The sequence below is a fragment of the Asparagus officinalis genome, chromosome 7 (assembly GCF_001876935.1).
Source record: "Asparagus officinalis chromosome 7, Aspof.V1, whole genome shotgun sequence".
In the NCBI taxonomy this organism is placed as follows: Eukaryota; Viridiplantae; Streptophyta; class Magnoliopsida; order Asparagales; family Asparagaceae; genus Asparagus; species Asparagus officinalis.
In genome coordinates this window covers 12,531,365-12,541,562 of record NC_033800.1, presented here as the reverse complement: position 1 = coordinate 12,541,562, position 10,198 = coordinate 12,531,365, and positions in this window count along the sequence as shown.

Here is a 10,198-nt window from a genome sequence, read left to right as displayed (position 1 = left end):
TGATGATTATCCGAGCCCAGCAGCCAACTCTGGGCACCAGCCCAAACCCAACCCCAATCCCAGGCCAACGTTCTCGTCTAATCACGTGGTAAATGGATCAGGCAAGGATAGTAGGCCCAAGCATCATTTAAAATGAGGATGCTGAGGAAGTTCTAGTCGTTATTTTTAGGGGAGAAATCTCTCGCTTCGTTGGGCTTTCGCTCAATCGATAACATGAACTGGTGCTAGTACGAAGGGGAAAATGTAATGAGAAATCCTAACACCTCATGTTTCATGTCTCAAAACTGAAAACTGTTTGATGGATTATATATTCGAATTGAGATGGAGCCATTTGTCAAAAGACTTTGCCATTACACAAAAGCTCGGAAGTGGGCTGATAATTGAGACTCTTTTATGGCAGAAATCTGGATTCATGTTAACTCACACTGGCATTATATCAAAACGTCAAAGTTGTGATAAAGACTAAGGGTTATATTTTTATATTCTAACAACATTCACATTCAACAATGGCATGTAGATCCCCCCCGACATGGAGATGATCGTCATTTACCTCATTATGGTCAGAGAGGTCTAAAACTTCAAACTGAAATAGATTAGTATACTGCAATATATCATTATTTATCTTGTTATTGGATTGTTCAAAACATCAAGTTGCTTGCATCTATAACTTAGATTCACATCTCCTTTGAGTGTTGTTGATTCAAAATTTTCACAAGGATGTGTTTGTTGATTGATTATGTTTTCCTTCTTTCCTGTGACTAATTCATGTGCCTGTAGTGAAACAGTATCAATCACGAGAATCATGGTCTAGGAAGTGGATGCAGACTTGCAGTAGCTATGGACAAAATAATGAGAAACTTTTCTAGCCTTTTATATATGAAGTAAAAACTTATAAAAGAGAGGAAATGGAGGAGGAAGCTAGCTATTGCCTTTGGTTTCTTGTTGTTGATAATATTATGTTAGCAGTGGGTTTAGTCTCACATTGGTTACGAGAACAAACCTCACCTTCCTCTACTTGTATGTATATATGTACATAATCAATATTCAATTCAAGGGAAATTTACCCAAGACTCTCTCTCTCTCTCTCTCTCTCTCTCTCTCTGCTCTCTCTCTCTCTCCTCTCTCTCTCTACTCTTCTTTACTAACATGGTATCAGAGTTGGTTTAGGGTCTCCAAAATAATAATTTTTTTTAAAATAAATAAAATTTTCCCTTCTAAGTCGCCGATCTCAGTACGTGCGCAGGAGTTCTTGACCGCTACCACTGTCGATGAGCTCTACCGCTGCCACTGTCACAGATATCGGTGAGATCTGCTCAATCCCGCAATCTTCATTGTTGGAGTCTGTTGGCCGTCACGATCCTCTGTCCCAAATTATCACAGCGATTTTTCAACATGATCTCCGCTAATTGAGAGCGATTTAATGGAGATCTGGTTGAGATTTATATAACCTTTATATATTATTATATATATATATATATATATATATATATAATATATATATATATATATATATATATATATATATTATATATATATATATTATTATTATATATATATATGGGAGATGTTTAATAAAAACCTCCTTAGCCTAAAAACTAAAACTCCTTCATCCATTGCGATCTAGATGAATCTAATGGTTGGGATTCAGTCAAACAGTCAACAGACACATGCATTAATTACCTCAACGTAGTGAATCCAGATTCAGCTACCTTAACATATCTCGAATCACTGAAGTGAATCCAGATTCACTGCGTTGATGTAATTATGCATGTGTTAATGAGATAATTAATGACTGTGTCTGTTGCTGTTTGACTGAATCCTAACATTGGATGAAGAGGTTTTTTAGTTTTTAGGCTAAGGAGGTTTTTATTAGACCCTCTCCTATATATATATATATATATATATATATATATATTATATATATATATATATATATATAATATATATATATATATATATTATATTATATATACTATATAATATATATATATGGCTCATTCAGAGAAGATTCCTAAACCACCCCTGCTCTTAATGATCAAAGTGAATTGGCAGGGTGGTCCACCATTGTCATCAATGCCTTGCGTGGCGCTGGTCTGCTTGATCATCTCACCAGTATAGGATCAATTCCACTGTCCATTAGTACTATTACTTTATCCAGTATTGTTACATCTGACAGTGGTGATGTCGATCTTCAGACCGCTCGTGCTCTCTATGTTAACGAGAGTTCGGACTGGCAGTTGCAGGAATTTCGTGTCATGAATTATCTCACTCGTTGTGTTGGCTCCGGTCTTACTGTCGAAATTGGTTCGCTTCCCTCTGCTCGGGCCATGTGGACTCGCCTCACTGAGCGTTTCACTGAGTGTTCTGGTGCACGGGAGGCATATTTTTTGCAACTCGTTTTTGTACAACGCAAAGGTAGTTCCTCTCTGCAGTCTTATTTTGGACAAATGCAAGCTTTTTGGACAGAATTACGTTCCATGCTTCATGGACGTGATTCCACATATGAAGACTGGCTAGCTTGTTATGAGCAGTTTGAGGTGCATTAACTGTTTCAGTCTCTTCCTGAATATTCAACTATAGCTAATCAACTACTTCATCAGCCTTAATTTTTTACTTTGACCTCAGTTATGGAAGCTCTCACTACTTATGTGACTCGGTAGCAGATATCACGACTCAATTTGTTAACAGACACTCCTACATCTTCACTCAAGACTGCTCTGTCTGTACCTGTCATTGCTCCTGTTATGAATCATACTTCTCAACAGGATCCCTCTCCACATGCTCGATCTAAGCTCTCTTGTAAATATTGCAAGAAAGAAGGACACCGTATTGAGACATGCTTCAAGCTTTATCCTGAGTTATGTTCCTCAGGTATTGGTCGTGGTCGGCGACCCCCTCAGTCTTAACCCTCTCGTACACCAGGATTGTTGGCCAATGCTATACATTCTACCACTTCAAACTCTACTATTCAAGCTATTGAATGTCTTCATCGTCAACTTGATGCTTTTCAGCATATCACCTCTAAATCCACTGCACAACTCTCTCATATGCATTTTGCTGGTTCTTCAGCTAACCCTTCGGTCTCTGGTATGAATGATCTTTAGATTTTTAACTCTGACTGTTCCTTTCATATAACTTGTAATGCCTCACTTTTATCCTCTGTCTTTACTTTATCTTCTCTTCCTCCTATTTACACAGCTGCTGGACAACCATTGTCTATCACTCAGTATGGCTCTATTACCCCTATAAAATGATCCATTTGGTTGTCTAACACTTGGTCTCGTCTATGTGGCTCCTCAGTCGTGCTTGAATTTAATTTTTATTAACTCTTTATGTATGGCTAGCCTGTTTGTCTTATTTTCTTCTGATACTTGTCTTGTGCAGGATCCACAGACGGGCAAGACGGTTGGGGTGGGTCGTAGAAGGCACAAGCTATATTTTCTGGAATATCTTCACCTTCATGGGTCCATACGTCCACGTTCTCTTGTTGTTTCTATTTGTTTGTCAAAACCCTCTACCTCATTTCCTGCCAATTTGTGGCATAGACGACTTGATCATGTGTCTAATAAAAGGGTAAAGAGTCTTATTCAGTCTGGAGTACTTGGTCATGTATCATCTAGTTCTAGTATTGAGTCATGTACTGGTTGTAAATTGGCTAAATCCACTACTTAACCATTTAAAATGAGTACATCTGTATCCACTTTCTTATTTGATTTAGTACATTCTGATATTTGGGGGCCAGCTCCTATGCCTTCTTTATCTGGCTACTTATATTATGTTAGTTTTATCGATGATTTCTCTCATTTTACATGGGTTTACCTACTTAAGAATCACTCTGATGTACTTACTGCTTATCAAGCCTTCATTACTATGATCTTCACTCAATGGCAATCTCGTATTAAAGTTTTTCCGTTCTGACTGTGCTAAAGAGTACCTATCCTCTAACATGCGCTCTATCATGTCCTCTCATGAGACTATCTTTCAACAGTCATGTCCCTACACTCATGAGCAAAATAGTATTATGTTAGACCCTAAAGGGGGAGTGATTAGGGTCTTATGCTAATCTAATCCGATTTTATGCCAATTAAACTAAGAACAAATTTTCAAATCAGACCCATTTCAAATTTTTTTTATTTAAACCGACCCATTTTTTTTATTTATCAAAACCGACCCGATTTTATAATTAGTAGCTTAATCACCATCCTAAACAGTTGGGGTTGCCAACCCCGACTATTTAGAAAGGTGTTAAACCCTAATTAGAAGCCTTAAACCGTAAAAATTAATATCTTAAATAGTCGGGATTGCCAACCCTGACTATTTAGGAAAGTGATTAAGTAGCTAATTACAAAATCGGGTCGGTTTTGGTAAATAAAAAAAAGGGTCGGTTTAAAAAAATGGGAATGGGTCTGTTTTGAAAAATTCTTCATTAAACTAATTAACAAGTTATTCTTACAAGATAGATATACAATATGTTATAAGCAAGAATGAGCAATATAACCAAAGAGCAATATCCTAGCAATGAGATATAAGGTGAATTATATGCAAGGATATATAAACTAATACAAGGGTAAACAATCTAAACTAAAGATACAATTGTGATAGGGCAATATAAACAATGCAAACACATAATATGATCACGGAGTTCGGACCTTCCGTCCTACGTCTCCGAAATCCGCTATCACAATCGGATTTTCTACGCTCACCCGAATAACGTTTACACCTCACAATTTCATTCACGGAGTTCGGTCCCCACGACCTACGTCTCCGCTCCTCACCTCGAGGATATCTCCACTTCACACTCGGTTTTCTAGCTAACCGAAAACTTTACACTCTCATAATATAACAAATGATTTGTTCTCTACAATAAATAAGAACTCAATGTAGGCTCACACTTAATATTACAACTCTCACCAACCCAAATATACTATGTATGAAAATACAATAAGCTCAATGTGGGTGTGTGTAACAATAAGATTTATCAAATCTAAACTCAATATGAAAACTAGCTTTAAAGAATGATAATCAAACAAATACGCAAATATAAAGTTAGATATAGAGTTTAAAAAACTTCTCAATAGATTAAGAAGTAGAGGTAGGAGAGTTGGATGCTCAAACACCAATTGATGATTTCCTCAAGCTCTTGTAAACTTGTTTTCATAAAACAAACTCTCAATTGCTTAAAAGCTTTTTAAACAAACTTAAACAACACTTAAACCCTTGTTAAAACTTTATTAAAATATTTTTTAGATATAGAAAATAGTTATGGTAAAGGGGTATATATAGGAAAGAAGAAAGCAACCTAAAAAACCCCAAAAACCCACTAAAAAATAAAAATCAGCAAGTTACCGTTACTGTGCAACGGTAACTTTCGCGGTCGACCGTGGTGGTTGACCGCGAGAAATAAAACTACAAAATTGCTTTCTGGACCGCAGACGATCGACCGTGGCGGTCGAATGCACTGTAGCATGGTCGACTATAGCGGACGACCGTACTGTTCACGGACAGTTTCTGATTTTGACAAATTCTGGAATTTTATGTATCTAACTTTGTAAAATTAATTAAAATAGTAAATCAACTCCAAAAATCATGATATTTCGATAAAAGGTTCTAGATATGTAGATAAACATGTTAGAGAAAGAATTTCTGAAATATCATTTCCCAGTTGAGAGAAATAATTATTTGAACACAAATATATAGTTTTTGAAAAAACTGCTAAAAACTTGGTTTTGTAAATTCAATTGAAAATAACAAAACAACTCTAAAATTAGTAAAACTTGGGGAAATATTTTTATATATGAAGATAAACATATAAACAAAGAAATTTTTCAAATCTTATTTCCTAATTGTGAAAACGTATCTGTTTTGCAAAAAACATGCACGAACATGTGCACGAACATGAGCTTATTAAAAACTTGATTTTGTAAATTCAAATAATCATAACAAATTAATTCCAAAATTGATAAAACTTTGGAAAATATTTATAAACATATTCAAATAATCATAACAAATTAATTCCAAAATTGATAAAACTTTGGAAAATATTTATAAACATGAAATTAAACATGTTAGAAAAAGAATTTCTCAAATTGAATTTCCCATCTATGAAAACTCATGTATTTTGCAAGTGTGTCCAAAACATGAAAATGTGATATACATGAAATTTTATGTTTTGACATAAACAATGTTTTGAAACCCTATGAAATAATTTTATAGACTTAATAAAACATGTATACAATAATTGTTAAGTTCATAAACCAAAAATTATGTATATATATAACTATATATATAAAAACTAAATATGTGTGTGTGTATATGATCGAGTTTAAAGTACTAACACACATAATATAAAACCTAAACTAAATATACCCAAGTTTGATAGATTTTTGATGTAGCTCAACTTGGTACACTTGCGGATGAAGCTAGAACTTGGATCTTTAATTTGAATTGCATAGGCTTCACTCCACAATTTCGCCAACCTCCATTTGATATGATCGTGAATGCTCGATTGCATCCATCCTCCAACATGTTATTTGTCTACAATAAATAGAAATACACAAACACTAGATAAATAACATTAGTGGAAATTATTTGTTAAACATCGTCAAAACAAAGAGGCCAACATATTACTGAATGCAAACATCGTTATATCCTCGATACCGCTCGATTAATGCTCATTTCTTACTCTGTTTCTCGTCGTTTTTAGGTTGAGGTCATTCTCACTGCTACTCATGCTATTAATATCACTTCATCTAGCTCTCTTTCAGGTGCTACTCCTTATAGTCGTGTTTATACTCATCCTCCCCGTTATGATCTGGTCCGCGTTTTTGGTTGTCGTTGTTTCGTTCTTAGGCCATCTCACGAACATGATAAATTGTCTCCCAGAGTTGTTTTTTGTGTCTATTTAGGAATTAGTTCAGAACGTCGAGGTTATCGTTATTATGATCCTGTAACTCGCCGAGTTCATATATCTCGTCACGTTCAGTTCGAAGAGGATTTTCCATATTATTCTGCTTCTGATGACTTTAATTTCCTCCACTCTACTGATCATGTTTGCCCGTCAGCTGCATCACTCACTTCTTCACCTTAGTTTTTCTTTCGAGATCTCCTTAACATCTCTCAATCTCCTTCTATTGACTCTTCCTCATCCGAGCCTTCTCTTACACCATCTGATCCTTATCCCATGGACATAACACTTATTCCAGAAAATACTATTGATCTCCACGCACCTGCATCAACATCTCCCATGCATGAGGTTCCTCTTGCTCTTCGTCAAGGCAAACGCTACATGTCATATCTGCTTGGTATGCTTTGGTTGCTTCCTATTCACCTATCTTTCATAACTTTTTTGCTTCCATTCATACTACCGTTGAGCTAAAATCCTTTCAAGAGATAGTTTAATTTTCAAAGTGACGACAGACCGTGGCTGAGAAATTTTAGGCATTTAAGCAAACACATACATTTGATGTTGTTCCCTATCCCCCCGAGATCTCTCTTGTTGATAGTAAATGTGTTTATAAGGTCAAATATCCTCTTGATGGCACCATTGAAAGTCGGAAAGGTCATTTAGTAGCTCGAGATTTTACTCAGCAACAAGGTATTGATTATGAGGAGACATTTACTCCTGTTGCTTAGATGCACATCGTTCATACTCTACTTACGATTGCTGTTGCTCGTCATTAACCCTTATACCAGATGGATGTCAAGAATGCTTTTCTCCATGGCTCTTTATCTGAGACAATATATATGCAACCGCCTCCAGGGTTTAATATTCCTCCGGGACACATATGTCTCATTCGTCGTGCTATTTATGGTTTCAAGCAGGCACTCCGTGCTTGGTTTGAGTTTTTTCGCGATGTCATGCTCAAGGCGGGATTTATAGAGAGTCATCAAGATGCTTCTCTATTTGTTCGCACTATATCGCGTGGCAGAGTTTTATTACTCCTTTCTGTAGATGATATGATCATTACAGGTGATGATGCTACGGGTATACAGTTCGCAAAATCTCAATTACAACAACAGTTCCACATGAAAGATCTTGGATCTCTTCGTCATTTTCTTGGTCTAGAAATTTCTCAGGGCCCGCGGGGTGTACTACTGTCTCAACAAAAGTATCTCTCAGATATTCTAGATCACGCTGAGCTAACTGACGGTGTAACTGTCGATACTTCACTTCAACATAATATCAAATTTCGCTCTACTAATGGTGAACCTCTATATGATCCTACCCGATACTGACATCTTATTGGCCAGTTGGTCTATCTGTGTATCTCTCGACCAGATATCTATCATGTTGTTGGCATTGTCAGTCAATTTGTTAGTGCCCCATGTTCTGCACACTATGTTGCCTTATTATAGATTCTTCAGTACCTCCGGGGTACTAGCACTCGCTCTCTTCTGTTTCCTACTACCTCCAAGTTAGAGTTTTATGCATATTCTGATGCTGATTAGGCTGATGATCCCACTACCATGAAGTCTATCACAAGTTATTATATATTTCTTGGTGATTCTCTTATTTCCTGACAGAGTAATAAATAAGATATTATTGCTCTTTTCAGCACTGAGGCAGAGTATCGTGCAATGTCCATAACAGCTAAAGAGATTATTCATCTTCGTCGTCTTCTCAGTGATTTTTGGTATTTCTGTTACGACTCATACTCCTCTCTATTGTGATAATAAGAGTGTTATCTAGATTGTTAATAATCCAGTATTTCATGAGAGGACCAAACATATTGAGATCAACGCTCATTTTGTTCGTCGACAAGTTATCAAGAATAAGATAATTCTACTTCTTCATGTCTCATCCGCTGACAAGCTTGCAGATTTCTTCACAAATGCCTTACCCGTTCATCGATTTCAGTTTCTTGTACGTAAACTCACTTTGTTTGATCCAGCATGAGTTTGAGGGGGCTGTTGATAATATTGTGTTAGTAGTGGGTTTAGTCCCACATTGGTTATGAGGACAAATCTCACCCTCCTCTCTCTCTCTCTCTCTCTCTATATATATATATAATATATATATATATACACACACGCACCCAATATTCAATTCAAGGAAATTTTAATATATATATATATACACACACGCACCCAATATTCAATTCAAGGAAATTTTACTAAAGATATATATACACACACGCACCCAATATTCAATTCAAGGAAATTTTACTAAAGAATCTCTCTTACTTTAACACTTGTGATGAAAAGAGTCCTCTCTTTTGTGAGTTTGTGGATTCTATTGTGGGAATGGAGACAACAAACTTACCTTTACTGCCATGACTGTTCTCATATAGCAATTTTTTTAATGGATAAAAGGGGGGAAAAGAGGTTACAGTGTAATGGCCAATTATTAGAATCTGAAATTGGCCTCCAAAGGGACAAGAAAATGAAATGTTTTAGAGATGTAAAGTTTACATGATTCTACGTCTACGTTCTATAATCTTCAACTTTAATGTAAAAGGTTACATGGTTCTATGTCCAGGTTCTATAATCATCAACATCAGCTGCAATATTTTTACCATTAAGAAAAATTTTATGCGCAATGGTTCTGTTTTATGAAGCATTACAATTTATCATTGCGTGTTTTGACCAATGACTATGAGAATTTTACTCTACTTTTTGTGGTCCTTTCTTTTTTTCATTTCTTTACTTTTTATTAGTCGCACCCCACCCCACCCCACCAAAAAAAAAAGGCTTTCTTACAATATCCACGTAATAAATATTACGAACCAATGATTTCTATTTATTTCTTGACAACCTCGAATAATCTTCTTGATGAATAAATTCGACAATGGGATTACAAAATGGATCAAGATCATAACTTACTTTTTTTTAGGAAGAACTTATGAAACCTGCAATTTAAATGCCATTGTCATTATGCTCAATATGATTTTCCATGTTTCTGGATTGGAAAAAAAAACAATATGTGTCATGATTGATTCATGGTAAGACTTTATATTATTCGAAAAGAAAACAATATGTGTGATCCTCATTCATAAAAGATTAGCTAAAAACCAATCTATGATTTATAGTTTATCTTCTTTTTGGGTGCTTTTGTTGGTATCCACATCATCCCTGAACTAATCAATCCTTAATCATATTCTAAATAAGGAGCTAATAGACAATACGGATAGTGCACGAAATTTTTGCCTAACTCTACACACATTGTATGTGAGTCATCACCAAGTGCCCCCCCCCCCAC